Source organism: Thermobia domestica, chromosome 12 (assembly GCF_964235325.1).
Source record: "Thermobia domestica chromosome 12, izTheDome1.hap1.1, whole genome shotgun sequence".
Taxonomy (NCBI): domain Eukaryota; kingdom Metazoa; phylum Arthropoda; class Insecta; order Zygentoma; family Lepismatidae; genus Thermobia; species Thermobia domestica.
The window spans coordinates 110,335,952-110,363,412 of NC_137465.1; the positions used below are offsets into that span (position 1 = coordinate 110,335,952).

The 27,461-nt window shown below is 36.3% G+C and overlaps 1 protein-coding gene across 2 annotated transcripts in view; it reads left to right on the forward strand.

Moving 5' to 3' along the window:
- The window catches only part of Fur2 (furin-like protease 2), a 1,527,485-nt gene that overhangs the window by 653,348 nt on the left and 846,676 nt on the right, over nt 1-27,461 (forward strand). The gene's annotated exons all lie outside the window — the stretch shown is intronic.

Genomic DNA, 27,461 nt, shown 5'->3' on the forward strand with positions numbered 1-27,461 from the left:
ATCATATTTGTATGTTCAATCAATATTACTTTCAGATAGTACAATGATATTGGGTATCTGACTAATGTGTATGTGTGTTTTATCCGCTTGCTAAATATTATTTTGTATTATATTTTGTATTATATGATATTATGTATTATAAGTATGAAAATATTTATTAATCTGAAATGTCCTAAGACTGTTTAAATGTTAAGTATCCTTGAGGATCATATTAATTGAGTGCACACAATAAATACATTCATATATCTGCAATATAACGTTTAGGAATTTCTGAGCTTTTCTAGCGTTAAGTAGAGAGGAAAAAATCGTTTCTATTGTACTGCATACACAATTTTACTTCTGTAGTGCAGTGCAAAATTGTCACAGGTAACTGTTTGGCCTTCATTTATGGTAAATTAAAGTACTACTATCGAATTACTTCTGGAGAGCAACGATTTAATGTGCTAAAGTTACTATCCCAGTATTCATTAAAAAAATAACTTTGCAGATAATGTAACTTAATAAAATAACTTACTAAATAATGCATTTGTAAAGCTATTGTTAGTTTTGCTGAAAAATATTTTTTTTTAAAAAAGTGGAACTACAATCATATTTGTATTTTAGATTTTAAGATGAATTTAGGAAGAAAGAGCAGACCGAGTTCTGAAGCAAGGTTGCACAATGTGCGTGAGTATTGTGGAAGGTGCTTCACGCAAACCTCTCAGACATTGTGCCCCTCCCTGTTAATTGAAGCTCTTGAAAATTATCTTGGCACACTCCTCATGACGACAGGAAGGGCAAACACTGACCGCGAGATTCTCAAATGTTATCTCGTGCGTAATTTATCGCCTAAATTGGATCGGACGAAAATTGCACGGTGCTTGATAAATTACGAGCCCTGCCGCCGAGTTGGGAGAGTTTTCAGTGTTCTAGAATGCGATTACGGCCACTCAATCTTTCTCTGTTGAATTTAACTTCAGAATAGAGAAGTGGAATGACTACAAAAGGTCAAAATTTCACGAAATTGAAAAGAAACTAAGAAAAAGAGGAAGAGGAAAAAGGACGAATTTGTAAGTTAAGTGACTACAGATCTTGTAACGTCGTCTCTTATAAGCAATTATTCAATTACCTTAATAGTCTTCATTCTCTCGCATGATCATAAAATCTCTGTTTATAATGGTAATAGACTGTGCCGGAAAGTGCTGAATGGTTAGTGTTAATTATTAGGGCGCGTTAATGACATACTGTTTTGTCATGTGAGAGAATAAAAAAAAAAAAAAAGTGAGGTATAAAACTTGAAAACCAGTATGATGATATCATAGAGGAATTGACAATTAAAACAAACGATTAAGAGTTCCATGTTTTATTCTATTTTAAATCAATGTGCTGGTGTTTTGTTAAATCGATAGGACAACTTTCATTGCCTGAACTGTTATATTGTCTCAAGTGTTTCATGTCTATATCTGTGAAAAATTCATAAAGTATACAAAGTGTTGTAAAATAAGTACTGCAACTATTTTGAAGGAAATGTTAATTTCGTGACACTATAACATTCAATAGTGTGTTATACTGTAATACATGTACTTTTACTTTACGAAATATAATGGGTTAAATCTAGTGACTGTGCTGGTCAAAGTTAAACAATTCTTGTTCTATCCACCTGCGAAAAACGCATGAGAGAAATGATTTGTTTAATACCAGATTGATGTTTCGTTTCGTTAACTGAGTAATTAAAGCATTGCTTCATTCTCATTAAGTTTGCGACGGACTACTGCTGAAATTCCCTACTTTTTTAAAATTGGTTATCAGACACAATTTATTGTCTTACTTCCGCATAATTATATGGTATTAAAATTCAAATGATTCTATGAGCCAGTTTAGGTGAGTTAGTATGTTGATATATATGCGAATTCTTTTTAATTTGAAATTCAAGGGGACACAAAAAGAAATTGAAGTATTCGAAACCTCATTTTCAAATGCCTAAAATCAAGCGAACAAAACTACTTTTCATGAAATATGCAAACAAACAAACAAACAAAAAAAGTTTAGCCGCACATAAATTAAGCCTATGTCCCGCGGAAAACACATTTAAGTGCACTACACCTACACTAAATTAACAAACAAGGTCACACATATAAATAACGACCTTGATTATGTGTTCTCACTTAAAGAAGTTCGTGATCTTCGATTACTTTGATTTGATTGTTATTTTACACAATCTATAAAATCTCCAATTTAATTTATACATTATTATCAACATTGGGTTGACGTTCAATAAATCCTCTTAAATTTTCAAACATTTCGGAAAAATATACGCTACTAAAAACCTGTGCTGTATTACTTCGACTTGTCAAAATAGTAGGTTCAGAAATTCAATTTACACGCACCGATATATATAAAATGATGATTTCTTTTAAATGTGCTAGATATGATTGTATTTGTACTTTTGACAATAATATGAAATAATGAGATCACAGAATAGTTAAGTTTCTTGACGAAGTTTGCATTTTCTTGTTTGCTTTTAACAGATGATAACTGATGGACTTTTCTTATCGTAAAATTGCTATGATGTATGAAAGATGAACGCACCGTACTGAAATTTACTGCATGAATCATATTACAAACTATCTGAACTTCCGTTACGTTGCCAGTGATATGTGTATGTGTACGGGACATGGTGGGGAACTTGTCTTCTTCATTCTTCTTTTGGTTGAAGAGCACGAACTCGAAAATAACGAAAAAGAGAAGAAAGCAATAGAAGGAACAAAGTTTGAGGTCATCTGGACTCATGGTGAAGATTCTTGTTGCGTGCCAAGTGAACAATAATTCTTCCAGGACAGTTTATGCTTATGTCAGATTTTCATTGAAGGATGAAGCGTTGGGCGTGCAGGAGTGAGGAGATGCCTTGTAGGTAAGGACACATCCCTTCTCATAAAAGTTCTTCTACGAGTTTCTTGAGCCAGAGTTTCATTCTCAGCCATATTTTTTATCAAGTTTCTGTTTCTCGTTTTTTTTTTTTCCTTTTTAAAGAACTTATTTTTTGTCTCACAGTTTCGCTACACTTTATCTCCCACTTGTCTTGTGCTGGAGTTATAAATTGCATTCCTTGTGCACTTCGTTGTGTTTATAAGGATGTAAGCTCGATAGTGATGTACAAATGAAATGAGAAAATGAAGCGATGCGATAAACATTAGCTCAGTCCCTCAGTTTTAAACTTTTCTTTTATAATGACAGTAGTTTGAGTAAAACATAGCACAGATTCTCTAAAAAAAAGTTTTTTTTTAAGGCACTGATTCTCAACCGATGTGTCGTGATATAGTGGTGTATCACGCAGTCTCCTAAGGTATGTTCCGTAATGTTGGAATTTAAAAATCACGAAGAACTTAGTAATAATTAATTAAAATCGAGACAGACTACCAGTCAACACCTCCAGTGGTAGGAATAATGCTCACTAGGGAAGTACTAGAAGTGGTACGCGGGGATCTGCATGTGTTATCTATTGTTAGAAAAGTCGCACTGAGTACACCTCACGTGAAATATCTCGCTTGAATGGAGCCTGTAGGGGACGTGGCGAACATTTAAAATTCAGAACAAGGCACACTCCGAAATACCAGAAAACGTGGACAAAATAGAAATCTATGATGTAATCGTTTTGGGACGTTGTGTATATATAGGTTTTAAAGGTAGCTGAATACGAATCTGACATCAAATGTTTACAAATCAAGATGGCGGATCCAACATGCCAGACACAAATTACAAGAAAAGCTATGGATGTGAAATCGCATATATATATATATATATATATATATATATATATATATATTCGATGTCGCTATGTATGAATCGGACACCAAAAGTGTAAACTTCAAAATGACGGTTTCAATATGGAGGACAATATGCAGAACACCGCTATGGAGCTAAAAGCAGGTAGGTAGAGGTTTTCGTGGTTGCTGAGTACGAATTAATTGTTGAAAGTGCAAAATGCAATATGATGGATCCAATGTGGCGGACGAAAAGTGCAAAAAATATGTACAGAAAGAAAATATGTTATTCTTACACATGTAGTAGAAAAATGCCTATAGTACATAACTGGGCAAGTAGGAACAAGTGATGTTTTACAATAAACAGGGAGGGTGTTTTGCTATACAATCATGCCAAAATTGAGGCACGGAATGCAGGACAGGTTTTGTAGCGCACATGAGAGTTTTATGATATGAACAAATTGGAATCGTAAACCATAATTATTTTACTACCAACTCCCTCCCCCGCCTCCGAAGAGATACGCGGGGATCGAATTGTGTTATATATAATTGAAAAGCTCGTACCGGGTACACTTCACATATATAATTGAAAAGCTCGCACCAGGTACACTTCACATTTGTAACATCTCGCTTGGATGGTGCCTGCAGGGGACTTTGCGATTGTTCGTAGATATCATCTGAAGATCCTAACAATGACAGTGAAAAGTACACGTTGGAGTTCGAAACATCGTTAAGCTTCCATAACTGTCTTTCTGGTTTCACATTATGTCGTGTACACTTGTAAACCATATGTAGGGCAAATATCCACTCTTATGAGTAGGAATGGTACCGAATCGAGACATCTCGATCTCGTCTCTATTTCGAGACCGAGATATGCTTTTCCAAATCGAGACGAGGTCGAGACGGAATCCAGCCTCGTCTCGATACACATACGTCCATTCTGTACTGTTGTACTTTTTGTCCGCCATATTTCATCCGTCATATTGCATTTTGCACTTTTAACATTGAATTTGTATTCCGCGACCATGAAAACCTCTACGTAGCCGCTTTCAGTTCCATAGCAGTGTTTTGCGTATTGTCCGCCATTTTGGGCTTTACACTTTTGGTATCCAATTCATACATAGCGACGTCGAATATCTCTTTATACCCAATTTCACATCTTTTTTTTTTTTTTTTTTTTTGTTATTTCTGTCCGCTATGTTGGATCTGCCATCTTGATTTGTAAACATTTGATGTCAGATTCGTATTCAGCTACCTTTTAAACCTACACTGTATATACCACGTCTCAAAATAATCACGTCATAGCTTCCTATTTTGTCCACGTTTTCTGTCGTTTCGGAGCGTGCCTTGTTCTGATCTTCAAATGGTCGCCACGCTCCCTACAGGCCCCGTTCAAGTGAGATATTTCACATGTGAGGTGTACTCGGTGTGACCTTTTGAACGATATGTAACACATGCAGATTCCCACGTCCCACTTCTAGTACTTCCCTAGTCAGTCCTATATATAGTCATTATAAAAACTAATTGGTTTCACTATTATTATAATATTATTATCATCATCTATGTATTAACATGCTACAATAGCAACAGAAGTGCCTGAGTTCCAACCTATAAACTTTGATTTCAAACCTTTGATTTACGGTTATTTGTGATTTCACGTTTAACAGAAACACATATTTTAAACCATATGTACTTTAAATAAATTATTTAAATAGATCCGATTTCATAAAGTTTATCTCTTTTTAAATTATTGTTCAAAGCCTTTGTATTTAATTAAGCCTCTTCCAAAATCAATGCAAATGAAGTGTGCTGCCATCTTTGGAGTTCTTTTAAACTATACATTTGTGGACGTTTATATGTTTGTGGCCAATCCTTTCGACAATGAGATCTCGGAAACTGCAGGCTCCAGAAACGTGCCGTTTTCGCTGGTCGATTCCAAATTTTGTGTAGATTGTCCACGTATTCAAATTTTCAAAAACCGTGTCGTTATTGTTCTATTCAACATTTTAGGAGCCATTTTGAGCCCATAAAATTAACATTGTTGCAGGTCGAAGCTACGGTGTTACGCAACCAGTAAAGAGGTTACGTATGGCGGGTTCATGGACATTGCAGGCGCTTTGCTTAAATGTGAATGACAAAACCTATTGCATGCTGGCAACTTCAAAGGCCTTAATAGACGCAATGGGGGGTACTCGAACGGGTTTGAATTTATTCGAAAAAATATTTCCTTGATATCGTGTTACTCCTACAAATTTGCTACAAACTTAACTCCAACATCTATACATTGCAGTTCACTTTTTTTTATGAGTCTCCTACCTCTTACTTATCCGAGTAAGGAGACATGCACAGTGGGAAGGAGATTCATAGTCATAACAACAGAACGATTAGTTGAGTAGACGGCGCAGGTTCAGCTAGTCTATAGGTTAAAATACTAGATTTAGATGTTTGTCTCCAATCCTTTCGACAGTGAGATCTCGAAAACTACAAGTGCTAGAAACGTGCCGTTTTCGCTAATCGACTTCAAATTTTGTGTAGATTGTCCAGCTCTAATTGAATATTTTTTTTAAAAAAGTGGCCGTTATTTCCTTATTACGTTTTAAGGGGTACACTGGACGTGTTGAAATTTAAAAAAAAAATCAAACATCATGTCCTATGCATTATACATTCCAACACAACATATTTGTATACAGGAGTTGTATATATCTCAGCCGTTTGTTTCGTGGTCAGATGATATTAAAAACGAAAGATGACCATTTCTGCAGGATAAGATGAATCTATTTTTTTCTAGTGTTTTGCCCAATGAACACCATATATCACTAACAGTATAATTACTTGTGTATGCAGTGTATCTGCTTATCACATACTGCATGCAAGAAGAAAGAAAACACTGATCATACATGAATTAGAAACTCCAGCCGGAAGTTGGAGCCGCGGTGGCTCAGTGGTAGGGCGTTCACCTCTGGTGCTTGGGGTCCCGGGTTCGATCCCAGCCCCCGCCAAGTGAACTTTGTGGTGGACAAACACAGTGTGCATGGGTTTACTCGGGGTTCTCCCGTTTCCTCCCAGTTTCTTCATTCCACCATTTCATTCATTACTCATCATCTCCGTCTCCTTTAGCCTAACCGACATAACCGTGGGGCGTAAAACTCAAAGATTTCATTTCATTTTCCAGCCGGAAGTAGGCTCAATCTTGCAAACGGTGCGAGATATTGAAAAAAAATAACCGAAAAAATTCCGATTTATGGTACCACGTGCCGATTTTATCAAGAGGTATTTCACTTGTGTCTGTACAGATGTGTGGAATGAAAAGGAGATTTGTGCTCATATGTGAATGATGCGCTGTGCAAAGAACGCAGGTTCAGCTAGTTATTTATAATAAATATATCAAACATGTGTGTCACGATGTCCTGAACGTTCAGTGAAGTGTGTCGTCGGTCAAAAAATGTTGAAAAACACTGCTGTAATAAATGCAGGTTGAGAGAATTCTCATCTTTCTCTCGAATAATACTCTTTGCTTCATTGTATTTTCAGGATACAGAGGATCAGTGCTAAGTTACTAACCTGTGCAAAGATTTTAATTCTAGATAAAATTTTCTCACATTTTGCGATATCAACATTCATACATTTATTTAAACAGTATTCCTAAAGTGTCCACGTTTCATATATGAATAAACGAACTACACTATCTGGCCATTTGTCACCGGACAACCCTGACTAGTACGTTAATCAGGTTTCAGCAGTCCATCAGTATTGTGTGGTGGCACCTTTCGCCGCAGTTACGTCCGCAACTCTTTAAGGAAAACTTTGCACGAACTTGCGATAGGTTTCGACGGGAATCTTGCTCTATTCCTCTTACAAAATGGCGAACAACTCTCTAGTGTTTCTTGGGCGGCATGGCCTGGTTCTCAAGCGGCGCTCCAACTCGTCACAAAGATGCTAAAAGGGTTGATATCAGGACTTTGGACTGGCCAATCAAGTTTTTGCACACGCATGTCCTCGAACCACGTGTTCATAACACCTACAGTATGACATGGTGCATTGTCTTGCTTAAACGAATATGGACCAATACCGAATTGTCCGCACAAGATCGGTAGTGCATAATTGTCGGGACTGTTTTGTATACATCAGCATTCTTGTTTCCCGACACTAAAACAAGAGGACCATACCACGAGATGCACGACCACACCATGATGCCACCTCCGCCGAATTTCACTGTGGGTACGATAGACTCTTATAAATATCTTTCTCCGGGCATACGCCACACCCACACACGTCCATCGGACCGCCACATCTGGTAGCGCGATTCATCACTCCATAGGACGGATTTCCATTGCTCAAGAGTTCAATGGCGGCGTTTCTTGCACCACTGTAAACGACGGGTCGCATTGCGGGCTGTGATAAGCAGCTTGTGAACTGCAGCACGACCACGGAAACCAAGTGCGATGATCTCCCGGCGGACAGTACGATCACTTGCAACACTACCGGAAGTCGATCGAATCTCTTGTGCCACCATCTGTAGCGACGCCTTCCTATTTGACTTCACCACACGTTTCAAGCCTCGACGTTCACGATCTGTTAATATTGTCGGTTTAGTTGGTCTGGGTCGGCATGTCACGAACCCCTTTCGCTTCCATTTCACAATAACATCGCTCACTGTCGATCGGGGTATCTGAAATTTGTTTGAAATCTTACGGGTCGAATGCCTAAACTTATGGGCTCCAATGATTATCCCTCTTTCCGCTTCTCCAAGTTCGCGTCGTCTGTCCATATTGGCTGCTGTAGCTAATGTGAGTATAGTCTCCAGAGGCAACAACTTTTATAGCTAGTGTTACGTGCACAGACAATCCCAAGCACTTTTGAAAGGGTGTCCGGTGACGAATGGCCAGATAGTGTATTTACAATCGTACGTGGGCCTTATTTGCATGTTAAGAGCAGCTTTATTAGTATTAGATGCGTCGTTAGTTGTTTGTTTACGTCTATTACGTAGCTGTGAGTTTGCCGTTTATTAAATGTCGTGTCAGTTAAAGGTAGTGCAAGAAATGTTAACTTTCTTCCATGACAGAATCTAAACGTAATTTCTACTTCCTCCAATGTACTGCGGACCGAAACACGGTAATATGTTGCAATTTGAGTGGCAGGATTTTGATACCCCATGGATTGCAGGACTGTGGTTAAAAGTATACTTCTGTGTCTGCAAATATCCTTCAAGAGTACTAGTGACGTCATCCTCTGCAACGAATCATATTCTAGGTAGATGGTTTTTGAGATGGGAAAACAGATAATTGTCTGAGGCTGAGGCAGACGAGGAATATGTTGGAAGTTACACTCGTACACTTTGGTAAATGCCACAGCTGACGTATGATAAACGAGAATTATTGTCATGGAATACTGTCAAAATTATTCAAACATATTTTCGTCTCTTACTTGAATATTTCGAATATTCAACTATTCGTTTTCAATATTCGAACAATAATTCGTTGCTCTAAAAGTTGTCCAAATAATTATTCGAATATCAAATTCTGTTCGAATTTTAACAGCATTTGGAGTGTTCGTAAGAAGTTTTCCTTGGTGAGACCCTTCAGTTTGCCTGAAAGGAAAGCTTGTCGTTACCTGTAACATATTCACTTTCTCGGGGAGAAGTACTAACAAGTCACGTTTCGTTGAGTTGAGTTAATTTCGAGTTTAAAGTCCTTTTCAGATGTGGACCCTCACAACGTGAATCCGAACCACATGAGCTCCTGTCGGGAATCGAGCACGGGCCTTCCACGCCAAAGGCGTGCACGCTAACTACGTAGCCATGAAGGAGCTCAAGTTTTAAACAGAAAGGATGATAGGGGGCGCGTTGGCTCAGTGCTACAGCGTTCAGCTCCGGTGCTTGGGGTCCCTCGTTCGATCCCAGCTCGCGCAGTTTGGACTTTGGGGTGGACAAACACAGTCTTCGTGGGCTTTCTCGGGGTTCCCCCGTTTCCTCCCACTTTCTTTATTCCACGATTTCATTCATTTCTCATCATCACCGTCTCCTTTAGCCTAACCGGCATAAGCGTGGGACGTAAAACAAAAAAGAATGGATGATACTATGATATTACCGGTAAATGGAGTTACTTTTCTTTCTTTTTAAGAGGAAAATGAGAGGTGCCTCTTTTGATTGGTTTGTGGTTTGTATTTGCGCTGAAAATGTCGAATACAAGTTTTAGCCATAATTACAAATTGCACACGGAAGACCATCATATTTTATTTTGTGAATCGTCATTTCTGATCAACAGACATAAACCTCATGATTCACCATAGTGATATTCTGTACATGCTCAGAATTTCACTAACAATGCGTTGAATGAACATATTTATTGCGTGCTCATCCTGAGCGGGGATCATATCCCAGCTTCTCGTGGCTACGTTTGAAGCTTCTTTACGACTATAACCTAAAGTGGAACGTATGTATATCCCCAGTGTAGCTACTGTGTCCTCATTAGAGACTGGATGTTTGGCAAAAATGCGTATTGTTTGATATTTAAAATATATATATATAAAAAAAAACATTTTAAAGTTTATATGGGGGTTTTAGTTTCGGTTTGTGCCAAATTTATTTTGCCTATTTCGCCTTTACTGCCTACTTAATTGCTTTACTGCCTAATATTGCTTATTCTTTGCATATTCTTCAAAATGAACCTTAATTGGGAAAGTAAAAAATATACATAACACACACACACACACATATCTATCTATCTATCTATCTATCTATATATATATATATATATATATATATTCTAAGTGTCTATTTGCCTGTCTATTTTCCAGGTTTTTAATGCCTAAACATCCGGTCTCTAGTCCTCATGAATCTTGGTTGGCATTTTTGTTGGATACATATACTTCCATCACTTCAATAATCTTGCAGTTTTTGTAGTCCATACTTACAAGTGATCATTGTTTTTTCGCTCTACTTCTTCCGCTTCATGATGAGGATACGAATTTTCATTTTTATTCTGTGCAGCTAAGAGCTATCTTTTCATTGAGCGTAACAATGTGATAATTGCAACATAACATAATCAATTGGTAATTGTAACAATATCACATAAAAAATAATTACTGTGTAGTGTATTCATTATCTCTGGGTCTGATTTTTTAAAATTATTTATTTTTTTATTTTTATTTTTTTTTTTTTAGTCTCCACCAGTTCTTTGTAAAAATGGTTTGAACATACAATTGATGTTTCTAGTTTGACATTCTGTAGGATTCACTCAATTTATTTCCATTCATGAGTATATCAGTATTCTGTGCTTATTATAACTATGCGTAATATGGGGAGATAGTAGTCTTTTGGATACCTTTCTCGGATATCGATGGATTTCCAAACAATGAACATTCCTTAAATGACCATTGAGTGCACCTACTGCTTCATAACGTGCACTGGGATATTTCGTTCAGGATTTTCGAGAAGCCAGGGATATTTCGTTCAAAGAACAAGGATTCTCATTTGCAAGTGCATGAAAATAAATGAAATATTTCAGGTTTACGTCCCATGTTTATGCCGTACAGGCTAAACGAAACTGTATAGTATGAATGAAATGATGAATGAAAAAGTGGGAGGAAACGGGAGAATCCTGAGATAAACTCCACACACGACATTTGCAACTGCATAATACACACTTGAACATGGGTATTTCTATGATAATCTAAAAATGTCAAGAAAAGAAATGGAGTCATTTGTATGAAAAGCAGAACTCTCATTCCTAAGTGTATTTTCTTTTCTAGATAAATATAATAAGGTTTTGTATGATGACTCATACTAGTAAAAATTGATGTTAGGAATTATTTATTTCTTATTTGTTCCCCGATGCGACACATTTTGATTATTCAGTTCGACGGCTGAACAGAGCAGAAAACAAATGGAAAGTCGATGGTGTGGGGTAAAACAAATTGAACTGTTTTTAGCTGCCATGGAAAATACCGAAACTTTCCGACATGTTTAGATTGGTTTCTTTGACCTGGCTCGTCTTTTCACTTCTTTTCCTATTGACGTTAAGAAAGAAAAGAAAAATATTTATCTTTCTTGTGTAGACACGTGGGTAATCATTTTGTTTTATTTCTTAGTGTCACGTACTACGGTAGCACAAGAAGAGCTAATGCAACTTGTTTCTTTATTGTGGTTCACTTCTAGTTTCATCATCTTCGCTTTCATTTGTGTTCATACCCTTTTCAGCTAACAGATAAATAAAATGTCTTCAATGCCCTACGTTCGAAATGCTCTTTTCGGGATAACCTCCGTACGCAAGTTATAGAACGATGTAAAATGTAATCCCGCTCGATTTTTGTGCTGTTTTATTTACTTTTTCTCACTTGTCATCAGTTTCAAGGGCTGAATCCTAAAATGAATGTTGCCATTTTTTTTCTGTGGCGTTTTGGCTGTGATATTCGGCTATTATTAACTCCTAAGTGAAATTGTTACTACAGCGTGTTTGTCGTGCATGGGATTTTTCAAATTTATTTTCGTGTTTCCACTTTTATTAATAATAATAATAATAATAATAATAATATGAAAATCCACTCCAAAATATAAGTAGGTAGCAAGGGCAATTTCACAGATGAAATCAGCATAGAGCTTTCTAAACATACAATCAGGGAAAACATATATGGCGGCTGGAGCAGAAATAATGAGGGGCTAATATGATGGAGAAGGAATCCAGAAGAGAATCATTCAAATTAATTATAAAAATTCGGCAATCAAGTACAAACCGTAATCCTTCATTACTGTTCGCATAGCCATTCTGGGATGGCTTGAGTTTTTATTAGTTTTACAGTCACCGCACTTGCAAAGCAATGTGCATGGTAGTTTATTCCTCGTGCATGAACAATTACTCTGCACGTAATGTTTCTTACATGTACATTTCACCAGTTCAAGAACGCTTTGAGATGCAGGTGCTGGGTACGCTTAGTCTGTACAGACACCTCGTCGTCGCTTTCCTCCCACTCCTTGCCTTTTTGTTGGTAGAATAATGGTTGGCAGTATCTTTTAACGATGAATGCCATGAGGTTCAGGTGATGTATGAAGAGCACCTCGAGTTGGGGCTATTTTCTCCCCTTCGAAGCTTCTTGTTCCAGAACGATTCCAACGGAAGTTCAGGAATGGAAAGATTGTTTTTGAAGTCTGGTATGTATACAGCAGCAATGAAGCTTTCGAGGCCAGAATATCTGTTGTTTCGCGTAGCTGCTAGAAAGCCTTTAGTATTCACTGCCTGGTGATAGTTTCTATTGCATAGGTACCTCTTTCTTTTTCGAGATGTCAACGTATTTGCCTCGCCATTCTCCAGCACAAAGTATGTGGACCAATAAATCCTTTACATTTCTCATATCGAAGACCTGAGTAGCGATCATTCACTGGAATTTCCTTATGACGACTTCCAAACGTGCTACTGAAATATACGTGGTTTGTGATGTGGTATATTGCAATGATATCCAATAGAAACAAGAGAACATTGGTATCGGAGGACAGAACGTCAATGCGTGTATAAGGGGGACTGTATGTATTCCTTGCAATATCAAGTACATGCATTGGAATAAAAATGCCTACTTCTTTGTGCCTGTGTTCCATCATAAGCGGTGGTTGGGAATAAAGCGACGAACAAGTGTCTGTACCATTTCGGTGTACCCAACTACGTGTACCTCAAAGCGTTCTTGAACTGGTGAAATGTACATGCAAGAAACATCGCGTGCAGAATAATTATTATACACGGAGAATATATTACAATGCATGTCGCTCTGCAAGTGCGGTGACTGAAAAAAAAACTCACTATTTAAAAGAATTATTAGACCAAATACTTAAACAAATAGCCATCTGAATATAATAATGAATCGCCGTACACCAATATGTTTACAAAAAAAAAGGCAATTATTTATTTTTCTGTTATATATAAATAGAACGACTTTTCCTTATACTAGCAATTTTTAATTTTGTTTCTTCGCCTCTCCCCTCCTCCCCTTTCGATTCCTACTCGCATTAGACATCGAATGCAGGAAAAAAACGGAGAATTAGCACCTCAAAATATAGAAACTCACGTTTTGCTTTTCAAGAACATAAACCTCTTGGGCTGTTATTGTAGTTGTTAATAACATAAATGGATTATGAACATTATAATTATGGTGGGTTCGGTAGGAAGGGTGTTGTCTGCTAGGTTACTTTTCAAAACACGAAAGATGTAACCGCTACTTTCGTTTACTCTTTTCCCCACACGCTGAAACTATAGGCCTTAGTGGTCTACGATTCTTTTTTATTTCACAGATCTTCCAGCAAAGATGAATTCTTCGTTAAACTCTGTACGTTGCATGATCCAGTATTTCCGCAAGCTATGTGCTCGTTTTTCTATTTATCTTTCATTAATGCAAAAGAAAGAGGTTTACAGTGCATTGTGGTTTATATACGTATGTTGGTGCGTAATTACCTCTTTTTCATCTTATTACTTTTTTTCTATGTAGTACTTTTTTGTTTCATTTGTCTTTAAAAATTTCGTTCTTTTTTCTCATGTATTTCATTTTGAAGACTTCATATGAATAAAAATATTGTTTACCCTCTCTTTTAATTAACTTCAAAAACAAAGAAAACTGATATTGGACTTACAACACTCACGCACACACTATCATACGTAATACAAAAATCATATATGCTTTTTATATTCCTTTGCGAACAAAAGTATATCCTTTTCAGTTTATATTAGAGCTTACTCATGATTAATAGTGTATTGAAAACATCGAGAAATATACATATGAGCATATTAAAAACCTGGAATAGAAGTGAACTAGAATGCTTGTTGGCAATAAAAGCAAAACATGCAATGCACAAAAGGAACTAGTAATATATTCTGGGCTCACTGAGATTCATATTGAAACAGAAAGAGTCAGATTAACCCTTCTAGCAAAATACATTTCATGGTTACATGTAATAGTTCATTTTTGTGATTTTTTAAAAAATCTTCCATATGTATTAATCAATTCAGTGACATACTCAAATGATGGTGGTTAATTTATTTTGTGTTTTTCGGTTGAGTATTCCAACGATTGATATATTAAAGCTAAGAGAGTATGTTTTCAGACTAGGAGAGAAAGAGTATTGCACTTCATGTCATATCTTTTATATATATTTATTCGATCTTAACCAATGATATTCCGATATTCTCATAATGTAATTTGTACCTTGATGAAAAAAAGAAATAGTTTATTTATAATATGATAACAGTTCTTGACTTCGGGGCGGCGGTGGCTCTGTGATAGAGCGTTCACCTCTGGGGCATATGGTTCCTAGTTCGATTTCAACTCGCGCTAAGTGAACTTTGTGGTGGACAAACACCGTGTGCGTGGGTTTTCTAGGAGTTCTCCCGTTTCCTCTCACGTTTTTCGTTCCACCGTTTCATTCATTTCTCATCATCACCGTTTCCTTTAGCCTAGCCGGCATAACCGTTGGACGTAAAACTCTTCAACTCTTGATTTTACAATGTATGTAGTTTATATAGAGCATATGTAGCAATCTTACGTACAATTGTCCTCCTTGCTTTTGCAGTGACTACTGTGTGAGCGTTTGGTACACGTGCTTCCGGGCTCAATTCTTGGTGAGAGCATTGAATGCATTGTGGCGGTTGGAACCGCACACTAAATTATATGTCTGAGTCTCGCATAGCTTCAGTGCTTGTAAGGCACGCTAAACTAGAACAAAAATACAAGAAGAAGCAAGCAACATACGTCAACTTCTTGTTGTGCAGTTAGTATAATAATTTCGTTTAAAGCCATCACAGTAATAATATTATACTGAAGAATACCTAAGTTATAATGTTTAGATACCATAAATGATGATTAGATGCTACGATTTGTGAGACCAAGTTCATAAATGATGGCATTACTATTAATGAAAGAGAAACGTTATGTTGTTACTTGAGATTTTATGGGACATAACCAATCTATAAAATGTATAAAATATAAACAGTCAATAACAAAAGCTCTTTGGTAAAATTTATTTTGGGAATAATGGTGGAACGTACACAGTTTCACCGAGTTTCAAGACTAGAATGGAAGGACAATTTGAGTACAGTTTTCAGTAAATTAAAAAGAATGTAATTTTTCTGTACATTCCAAAGTTATTTACGAAACTAATTTCGTCAAACGGAAAGAACTTTTGTCGCTGACTATACAACACATTGAAAGTTTGGGAGCTCTAGGTGATATACCAAAATATTTGAGGAATACAACAACAACAAATGCCTTGTTCAAATTGAAGTGGAGGGACTTTTTACAGTATTGAAATAGAAAATAGTTAAAGTTGGTTCAAGTGTATTATCATTGTAATTACTCTCTGTACACAAGAGCCTTAAAGATGACAGTTACAGATTACGTTCTCTCCGAATTTTTATACAGCATGAGTTAAGGAAGCACATGCTCTTAACAGAACGGAAATAGTTTTGTTGCTGATTATCTATTAACTTCTGTATTTCGTTTTCTTATTCTCTATGAATTTAGACATAGTACATTATCTTGCTTGGCTACCATCTTAACTAACTTGACTGTAATGGCTCGTTTATATGAACTAGGCAGAGTTGTATTCACAGAACAGCATACGCAATCTAAGATTTGCAATTCATTGTACAACTTCGTGATTGTAACGGGTGAATTCCAGGGCTCAGATAAGCCCTTTCTTTGCACAGGAAGTCACAGTCTTCATGAGATTGAAGACAGCTCAAAATCATGTGTTCTCATTTTCTTTTCACTTATTATTAATTAATTAAACTATACAATAGAAAAAAATCTTGAAAATTAATTCATAAGAAGGCAAGAACTATCACACGACGATGGCCCACATAAATCGATCAATAAATTGATATCGTTGGTTATTAGTAGCCTATCGCAAAATACTTAACAAATGAAGGTCTCTCAGATACGAGGATCTTGCTGAAAGTTTTTAGACATTTTTTGAAAAATTAATTTATTTACATATTTGCGTAATACTTATTACAGTTTCTCGAAATAGTCCTCACAAGCACTTTTATATTCTTAAAAAAAAACAATGAGTCAAATAATTTCAAAAATTCATTTTTGGTAATAAAATATCAATAGCTTGTTCACTTGCCTAATATCTACGTCCTCGAAACTTTTCTTGAGTTTCAGTAAGAAGGGAAAGTCACGAAGCTAAATCTGTATAATAAGCCTGGTGCAATAGAATAGAGACTCCATTTTTCTGTAGAAACTCAAGTTTTCGCTGCTGTGTGTGACCATGCATTGTCATAATGAAGAAAGTAAGACTTTCTGTGCACAAATCTCTAAGCTTCAAAGACATTCGGAAGTAATAAGTAACATGCCACTCTGTCACTGTACATTGATAATCTAACTGTATAATTGATACATGGCCGGTCTTAGATAAATATATGCCACCCATTCTCTGTCCTCGTTTAACTTTCGAAGATAAAGTTTCATTTTGCAAACGCCATGCTGTCGAATGTTGTTTCGTTTCGGGGTCATAGTTATAAATCCATGTTTTGTCTCGTGCGACAATATTATAAACGTCTTTATTTTGCCCCTGCAAAAATCTTGCAAACATATAGCATCTCCACTTCACGCGATCATATTTTTGCTCAGGCGTAAGCACATGTAGATCCCAGCAACTGCAACACTCGGAAAGACTGAGATAATTTATTATGAACTGGGTTGCAAGATCCAATCTTAAAGATAGTCTACATTTTCTTGTATGTGTTACGGCGATCCTCCGCCAGTGTTGCCACAGTCCTATCTCTGTAGTGGGCTGAAAAATAGTACCAAATTGAAACAAAAAGGGCCGAATTCATTATTTTATACCAGCGTAATACATGGCTTTGTAACAAGAAACTAAAAAAGGTGAAGTTGTAGAATACTTCCACCCCCCTCTTCCAAGAGCGCAAACCAAGAAAGTACTATTTTTAAAAATTACTCTTTAAAAACATCCAAATAGGAGTAACCCGAACAACCGTGGAAGTAGATGAAACTTTTATCGCACGTAGGAAGTTTAAGAGAAGACGCAAATTAAAAGGGAAAACAGTTATTATTTTCGGTATGTATTGTAAGGAAATCAAACGCTCCTCTATTTCAAAGTATTACTACCAATAAACCAAAAAGTATTATGGTCATATACACTGAGAAAAATTCATTCTCCGGACAGCATTATATTGTACAAATATACGGAATCCTCTTGCTTACTACAGAAATCAGTATGGAGCATACGTTATCCATATGCTACATACGCACTGCCCTTAGATGTTACATCATGCCGTTGCAGGATGCCTGGCATCTAACAATTTTCCGTATATCACATGTATATACTTGTGTCACATTCCTCAGCTATATGTTATATACATCCACGTGTATGTGAGATCCTAACTGGATATATTATTTCATATGGAAATTATGTATAGATAGAACACTTATACGGAAAGTATTATAAAACATACTTTTTCAGCTACACGTCTGCTGTACGTTAAGTCCAAAAACTACAGGAATTACGCATGTAACTAGGTTTTTAAGTACGCCACCTACAATTTTTTCGAGATTGTGTGTAAATAGTACGTTATAATAAAATATTAAAATATAAATTATTGCTCCTTATTCTTGCTCATTTCACGACTGAAGGAGAATAATAGAATGTAACAAGAATATAAGGTAAGTAAACTGCCATTTGTAAAAAAAAAAAAAAAAATAAAATAAAATAAATAATAATAATAATAATAATAATAAATAAATAAATAAAACCGGTCCAGGTATGAAGGATGGGAATTCCAAGCTGGTAACCCACCGTCACTAACGGGTGTCCGCGGTCCGTCGTATAGGGTCCTAGAACCTTCCCTAAAAGACATCAAAAGAAAATGTAGGGAAAGTCTTACTGACACTTTTGAAAATGTGACATGTATTTGTTAAATGGTGTTGAACTGGGTAGAATAGTACCAACTTTTTCACAAAAGGGGCTGAAAATGTCAGCGTGGTACCAACGGGCCGATGAATGACAAAAAGGGCTGAATTTGGTACAATTGTACCAAGTGTGGCAACAGTGTCCTCTGCACAAGATTTTTTATTCTGTGACGTTTCCACCCGTAAACACTTTTGTAAAGGATCATAGCACTACTCTTGCATGAAATCGTACTTAAAATCATAAAAGACCATAGCACGAAAATTGCATTGCTCGAGCTCCAATGTTGCCGACTGACGGGTTCAAACTAACTTACACTTCTAGCTCTGTAATTTTCAAACAAACAGACCTCCAGTCTTTCTGTTATACCTTTCATACTTGAGGGCACAATTTAAAAGTGATACGTTTCAGTACTGCAACGCTATTTGAATTTTAGTATCTAAAAGCTTTCGGCATAGAGGTACTCCTCGTATTTGATAATACATTAAAAAGTTGTACGTATTGGAAATTACAATTACAATTATTATTATTATTATTATTATTATTATTATTATTATTATTATTATTATTATCTCTTTATAAGTTACTAGTAATTACCACATGTGAAAGACATAAGGATGGATTGCAATGCGTAACTACTTGTTTATTGTTCTGTTGACTCAGACGCTTTCTTTACGAAGGTTTTTTTCCTTGTTGTGTTGAGAACGGTACTTTTGTAGTTCTGTGCCAAGATAGATTTAAAAATACATTTACCCAGGAAGTGTCGGAATATTTCTTTAGATCTTGTTTATCTTGTTAGTGAGTCACTTTTCCGTTTTGAAATAATGTTCTATAAGATCCAGATTATTTGCTCAATGAAAGCGAGAAAAAATGCTGAGTTGGAGTTAACTGTTGAAAATAGTAGCAATGGTGCATTATTTTGAACGATATGAATCAGAAACTGGGATATTTAGTGTGATCTGGTTTATGTTCAGGCTGGACAATTAAAGTGAATTAAAAACTAACATTAAAAAAATGTACCATCTTTCCTTTGGTGCCAACAGTTCAAAGTATGATACAAAACATCTAGAAATTATACAGAAAGATTTATGTTTTCTGTTGAAGTCTTTAATAAAAGATTATGTTATGCTGAAAACTTGTTGCGTTTCTAAGGGCTCATTGGTAGCACGTTGCTTGAAACCTGAATTCTATTTATTTGCTAATCCAGCGATTGTATATACGAGTGCTTTGTTAATTTTATTTGATTTACATGGGCGTGCTTAACAACAAATTATACAAACACCGTTGTTTTTTAGATATATAAATTGAGTTGATTTTTATACATTGATTTTTGCAATCCATAAGTAATGTGTGCATTTGTAACATTGTGCTGTGGCAACTTCTAATAATGGTGAAAAGTTTGTTATTGTTTGCTTTCTTTGGGCAGGTTTCTCTTCTTGTATGCTTTTAACACATCATTATTGTCCTGAAGCTGATTGTAACTGAATAGAAAGTGAACGTGAAAGTATAGGTACTAAGCGGAAGGATAGTAATTACTGGACTACTAGAAAGTTCAATAGTTGCTGTAGTAGGTTTTCGATTAATCTTCGATAATTGAAAAAAAAAAAATCAACACTAGTTTGCATTTTTGTGAAAATCGTTAAAACCATGGGCGCCCGAAGAAAATTTTCTAGGGAGGGGCTCCAATCCCTGGTTGCTATATTACGTTTGGAATGTTTTATTTGTATTAAGAAAATCTTAAAAAATTTAATATATTTTCGTGAGCCAGAGAGGTTCGGGCCCCACCCTGCCCTCCCCTTCGTGCGACCATGGTTATAACCTTTAAATAGTTCTGTGTAACTTCAGGCTATAACCCTCTTTGACACAAACGCTGTGCCACTTACACATGCCATCAATTATCATCTCTTTAGAATCTATATGCTTGCTTCAAAGTTTTTTTTCCCGTCGTGCCTGGAGGGTGTAACGTAACAAAATGCATTTTTCGCTCTCGTGTTCAGTGATATAGGGTGACAACGTCACTTGAAGTTTGGCCTGGAAACGGAGTCACATATTTTGGGGTAGTATACCAATATTTCTGTCAGCGTGGTAATAATCGAAGTAAATAAAAAGCTTATCAGTATTAATTATTAGTATTTTAGGTCCACAGTTCATGCTCATATTTAGAGAAATGAACTATAAATCATTCCTAGCCATCTCCCTCTTTCATCCACTTACACTAAAAATTTTGTTTCCGTAGTCATTGTGTGTGAGCGAACGGAGGTAGTGACTAGTGTTTTAGATGTTTGTGTCGCGGTTTGTCGTACTGTTATTAGCTATTGGTATTTATTGGAATAATTTGGGGACACTGAGTAGTATAGTAAAAGCATAATATGCTGTTACTTGGTTTGTTCCTCTGATAGTTTGAATCGTAATGAATTATGGTGTTTCTTTTCCATTCCGTGAATTTTGAAGCTCTCTAGGAACTTGGTACTGACAAAGAGGGAATGGGTGTTGAGGTTGGTTTTGATAAAGAAAGTATTATTGGTGATGAGGTAGCTAGAAGAGAGAAGGATGACGTTGACGGTCAGAGAGGAGAAGGGTGCGTGATGTTGCGAAGTGCGTGTGGCCGAGTGAGAAAGTGGAGACAAGTCTGACGCTTCTGTTTAACTCGCAACCACCACGTTGGCTCCTGAGACTGCGACTTGACTGAGGGTTGGTCAGGAACGTATCGTGACCTCCAAGATGGCCCCTTCCTTTGTGGGAGCACAAAGGGTCGAAGAACTTCGTATTTTCAAACAAAATCGAGAAACATCCCTCCCCCCCCCCCGTAACTATTCTAGATATTACAACGAAACTTTGCACACGCATTACGTATAGTCCTAAGTAGTTATCGAGAAAATTATATTCAAATACATGTAGTTGGGGCCTCTATAAAGCGCCAGTTTTTAATTTTTTAAAGGAAAATTTCCATATTAATCCCGAATTTCCTTTTCTTCGTAGATTATGCACCACCATGCCCGTTGTACCGTTTGAAAGCTTGTTTCATTCTGAAGAGAATGACGTATGGACCATGGTGCTCGGGTGATTAATATTGTATTTGGAAAGGTTTATTTTATATCCTGCTTTTAACCTGTTTGTATATGAAACAGTAGTGTTGATCAGGATTAAGATTTTGTTTCTTCGTAACTATTCTAGATATTGCAGTGAAACTTGACACCCGCATTACGTGTAGATCATAGTTTTATTATTATTATTATTATTATTATTTTTAAAGGTAGATTATGTTCGGGTACTTGTAGTTGGGAACGGTCCAGGAGAACTACATTACAAAAGAAGTTTTGAAGGGAAAATTTCCTATTTTATCCCATGTTTCTTCTTTTTTATGTCGTGTATGCATTAGCATGCTACTGTTCTGGTTCTAAGCTTGTTTCATTCTGAAAGAAAGACGTGATTGGATGGATAGTACTAAAGCAATAGCTACTTAATTGCATTTTTCACTTTTTGTTTTAAAAAAAAAGCAAAACTGTTAAAAAATCGTGTAGTAAACCAAATATTTGTTATTAAGGAGATTATTTCAGGCTGTGACATAATATCAATTTATTTATTTATATTCTGGTTTATGCAAACCCGATCTAATAATAATAATAATAATAATAATAATAATAATAATAATAATAATAATAATAATAATAAAGAGAAATCACTTCACAATAGTCGTATTTCACGAGACACAATGTATTTCATTAATATTTCAGAAAAGATACAAGAAGAAAATGAAAACGTAAGATTTTTTTACTACAGAGTTCTGCTCTGTATCTTTATTATATAATCCACGTAAAACCTTGAGCTTTAATTATATTCTACTCAAGTAATTTAATTATTCGTTTACATAAATGCCTACATGAAACAGTAGTGTTAATCAGGATGAAGAATTTTGTTTCCTCGTAACTATTCTAAATATTGCAGTGCAAAGTTCATAATTGTGATATAGTTCGGAATTCATTCAGTATAGGTAATTGGAGTTACTAAAATTATAGCAGATAAGAAGGTTCTTCACATACAGAAGCGCTCTCGTCTCATAGAAAAAAATGTTGTTAGTATTCATTTGTTAAATTAACCAACGATTATGACAGGAATAATGTTATAAGAAAAATATTTTCCTTCCCTATGATGATAAATACGCAGTATTTGAGAAACAGACTGATTTGTTTCGAAGACCATAGCGACGTTTGTCATTTTATGTCTGCCTACTACTGTTGTAATGAGAATGTTGTTTAAATCACTAAATCATTGTTCCAAATATTTTTGTCTTTGTGACCAACGGCTTACTCCTGCAACGCGTACAGTGACGATTGGATGCAAAGGGATTTACAACTTAAGTATTTGTCTCTGTGTGACTACTCATTTTCTTGTAGCCAGTGTCAATGTTGTTTGAAGAAGGAAATGACTTGACCATTACAATATTTGTCTCTATGTGACTTTGAATTTCACTATCTGTACTATTACGAGTATATAAAACAATGGATCAATCGTCAACTCGCAGACCATACTACTATTGGTAGAAACGTGAGATTTGGACGGGATACTCTCTTTGCGACAGAGGCAAGAATAAGAGAGATATTATTATTATTATTATTATTATTATTATTATTATTATTATTATTATTATTATTATTATTATTATTATTATTATTTTGAAATACCTATCTTAAATGAGGATAAAGAATGTCTTCCCTTCCAAGAATAGAGTATAACACTCATCTCGGAAATTAAGGAGACGAAACTGGGCATATAAACTCCTCATTAATGTAACTGAACTGAACTCATTCAGCATTTTCGAAAATTCCATTCCTGAGAGGGGAGGGGACAGAGGACAATTTCTGTAACCAAATTTTCCTTTCTTTGTTCCGAAAGTAACCAATATTAGGAATTTCTTAAGTTAAATGAGTGAAATTTCATCTACAGAATATTTCAAAACAACACCGACAACGTTTTTGAGGTGATTCCTGACACCAAGATAAGGCAAAAAGTATAGACAAACCTTGGAGCAGAAATGCGTCATTTCGGAGTTATAGGCTGGCGAAAACATGAAAAAATGAACTTTAAAGGTCCATAGCTGCAATACTATGTGACCTACTGTAGTGGGGTCAAAACTTCACTTAGGAACTAATATGTGTGCTATCAAAAAGTTCAGGTTTCAGAATCCTTTGGTACTTCCGCAACAATTTTATAAAGGTAGTAGATGAGTACTTTCAATTATATGCCCGTAGCCAAACTCCTCCTTTTTATATGGACCTTTAATTTTTTCATGTTTTCGGTAGCCTATAACTCAGAAATGGATTTCTGCACCCAGATTGGTGTATAGGCCTACTTTTTGTTTTATCTTGATGTCAAAAATCACCTTCCATATGTTGTCTGTATTGTTTTGAAACACCCTGTATAAACTATTTCGATGTGGAAAATCGGTATGTAATACTTTAATTAAAAATGGACGAACGTTCAATGTAGCATTTTTAAACATTCCTCTCCTTAAGGGGGAAATTTCTAGAATATTTAAATTTCTAGCTGTATATTTTTTTCTCGTGGGCAGAACGAGCACTTCCGGCAGTAGATAATTATCAGCAGTTATCTTACAAACAAAGACAAAAGTAAATAAAACATGGCTCTTGCGTTGGAACTATTCCTAAAGGATATAGATGGTTCTTTCTACTTGGAAAGTGTGTTGGGTGATAGTAGGCGAATACAAGAAGTTAGTAGCAGCAACCCTAACTTGATTCTGACGTCTGATTATCAAAGACTTGATCAAAACTAGAACAATTGGTACTATTCAGATTCATTCTAGAAGATTGCATCTTGTATAAAATGCTATGGTACGTAGGGTTGTTTTGTTTTTAGGAGGATGATTTGGAGAAGGGGAAATGCATATAGTGCGTTCGCTTTTCTGAAGGTAAATACAGTGAACACTCAGACAGTTACTTCCTTTCGTAAATTTGGCAGGTAAAAAAAAAAACTGTTGCTGTGCATGAAAGCAATGTTTTTATGATGCAAACAGAAAAACCACCCGGGAGCTGTTTGCTGCGTGTCCGGAAACGGGATTCTTTTTTCCCTTTAGTTTTCTTCCAGCGAAGCCGTCTTCCTTTCTATTGCTTTTACTTCCCTTAACCAAGTTACACTTTGTCTTCCCGGTTGGCTAAATTCGATTGTTGCACATCGGCATCGCTCTGTGCTATCGGCTGTTTAAACAAGCTTATAGCTTTAGTTGTGATGTGAACTTCGGCGTAGATTGGGCTTCCGCCCGTGTCACGAATGAATAACCCTACAGTTAAGAAATAACGAGATACCTTCCAAACCAGTTGAATTTACCAGAACATGAAAAAAAAAAGTGATGAGGTTAGAACATCTTATTTATTCTAGGAATAAATACAGCCGAGTTAAATTGCGTATGGTCTCGATTCCGTGTGTGTTTAAATGTTTGACCATTTAATGGTGATTCAAAGTCGTGGTAGCATAGTAGTAGTCTGTCTACGTACCAACCGGGTCGCCCAGGTTAGATCCCCAGTGGAAATGGATTTTCTAGTCCTACTTTATTCATTGTGGCTCTGGGGCTGGTGCTGAATAAAGACGCACGGAGTGTGCTGCTGATTAATTTATCTTCTGTATGTGTCGAATCTAGTCCAGCGAGCACCTCCATGCCTCATTGTATGTATGTATGTACAGTATGTATATAGCTTTACTTCTTCTTTGAATGCATTGTTGCCTAGTACAACATACTAACTACTGATACACAGCAAGGATTTACCATGTTGTGTTTACCAATAGTTGAGTTTAGTTGATTTTGAGTTTAACGCCCCGTTCAGCAGCGAGGCTATATGAGACGTGCACCTACTGATTAACATGGAATCCGAACCATATAAGCTCCCGCCGGGAATCGAACCCGAGTCTCCCACGCCAAAGGCGCGTGCGCTAACCGCTTAACCACGAGGGAGCTCACACACACACACATACATACATACATACACACATACACGTATAAGGTGAACCATTTATGATGTCCAACTCTGATAACGGAGAAACCAACAGATGGAGAGAAGTGAAACTTTGCACGAAGCAACTAGGAAGAGGAGGACACCTTCGCATGTATTAAGCAACAACACCCAATGAAGAGTGTTGGCCATCCAGTGCGAAGCTATGTTTTTTTTTTCTTTCTTCAAATGTCCCTACGTTAAGTTATTACAGAAGTAAAATGTACATGTGAAGAGAGAACCTACAATATCATACTTAATGTTCAGTGTTGCGAACTTCTCGAAGTGTATCTCATTGTAAGATATATCGGGTGTTTCGAGTAGTGAGGTCCACAGACAACAGAGCGCTATTCTACAGATCAAAATAAAAATTAAAAAATCCTATATAATTGTACACTCTCCCCGACCTGCTTGAGCCGTTACGGAAACTCAAAAATTTCACTATGCGGTAACGTAATGTGAACCATTAGCACTGCTCTACGAATCCATCAAGCACTTACATCGATTGTTAAGTTAATCAGTGGTACTAGTGTCAACATTTATCGATCATATGAAGAAAATTGATGAAACTGTTTGATGGATTGGTAGATTTATTCTACGGTTCTTTATGTCACATAGTTCAATTCTCGTCCAGACGAGGACCGAAAAGATATACAGTTATATATCAAATTTTAACTTGTAGAATAGTACTCTGTAGTCCGTGTGGATCATTTTTAGAACTCTCTCTCTGTATATATATATATATATATATATATATATATATATATATATATATATTAAAATATTGTCTCTCTCGAGACGAAGGGGCATATCTCATTTTCTTAATTTTTTCAGGAGACAACTTTAAAACTTTTCTCATTCTTTATTTTAAAAGCAGACGATAAAGTAAACAATGAGAAGACGTTTGAAGTTCTCCTGTAAAAATTAAGAAAATGAGATACGCCCCTTTGTCTCGAGAGGGACGATATATAATATATATATACACCCTGTTTCAAAAAGAATATACGTATTACGAAGAATTAATTTGTCCAAACTGTCGATCGCTGTGCCTCAGCTCGGCTGTTGGAGAAACGAATACATAGTCTAGTTTACATTAATAGTCGCTAGATGTCAGTTGTCCACTGTTTGGCTTGGTAACCGTCATATGTTTAAAATGGCTACTCCGCAGCAGAAATCATTTTGTGTTCTCGAGTTTGCGAAGTACAATTCCGTGATTACAGTGCAAAGACGTTTCAGATTGAGGTACCAAATCGATCCTTCGAATGAGTGGAACATTCGCAGATGGTATCGACAGTTTGTAGATACAGGATGTGTATGTAAAGGAAAGAGTCCTGGCCGCCCTCGTGTTCCTAAAGAAAATGTTGCACGAATTCAAACTGCTTTCCAACGTAGTCCTTCAAAATAACTCGTCGTGCCAGTCAGGAGTTACAAGTGCCGACAACAACAATTTGGCGTGTTTTGAGACGTTGGTTGGTTATGAAGTTACAGCTGTTACAAGGTCTGCGTCCTGATGACAAACGTAAACGTGTGGCATTTTGTAACGAGATTCTGGATGCTATTGACAGTGATAACACTTTTGCACAACTCATCGTGTTCAGTGATGAAGCGACTTTCCGTGTTAGTGGTCAGGTAAATAATCAAAATGTTCGAATTTGAGGCCTACAGAACCCACATGCAGTCATTGAACATGTACGAGATTCGCCCAAAATCAATGTTTTGTGCGATATCCTGATCATCTGTTGACGGCCCATTCTTCTTTAATGGAAACACGGTTAACAGTCAGCATTATCTCGCTATGTTACAAAACTGGTTGTT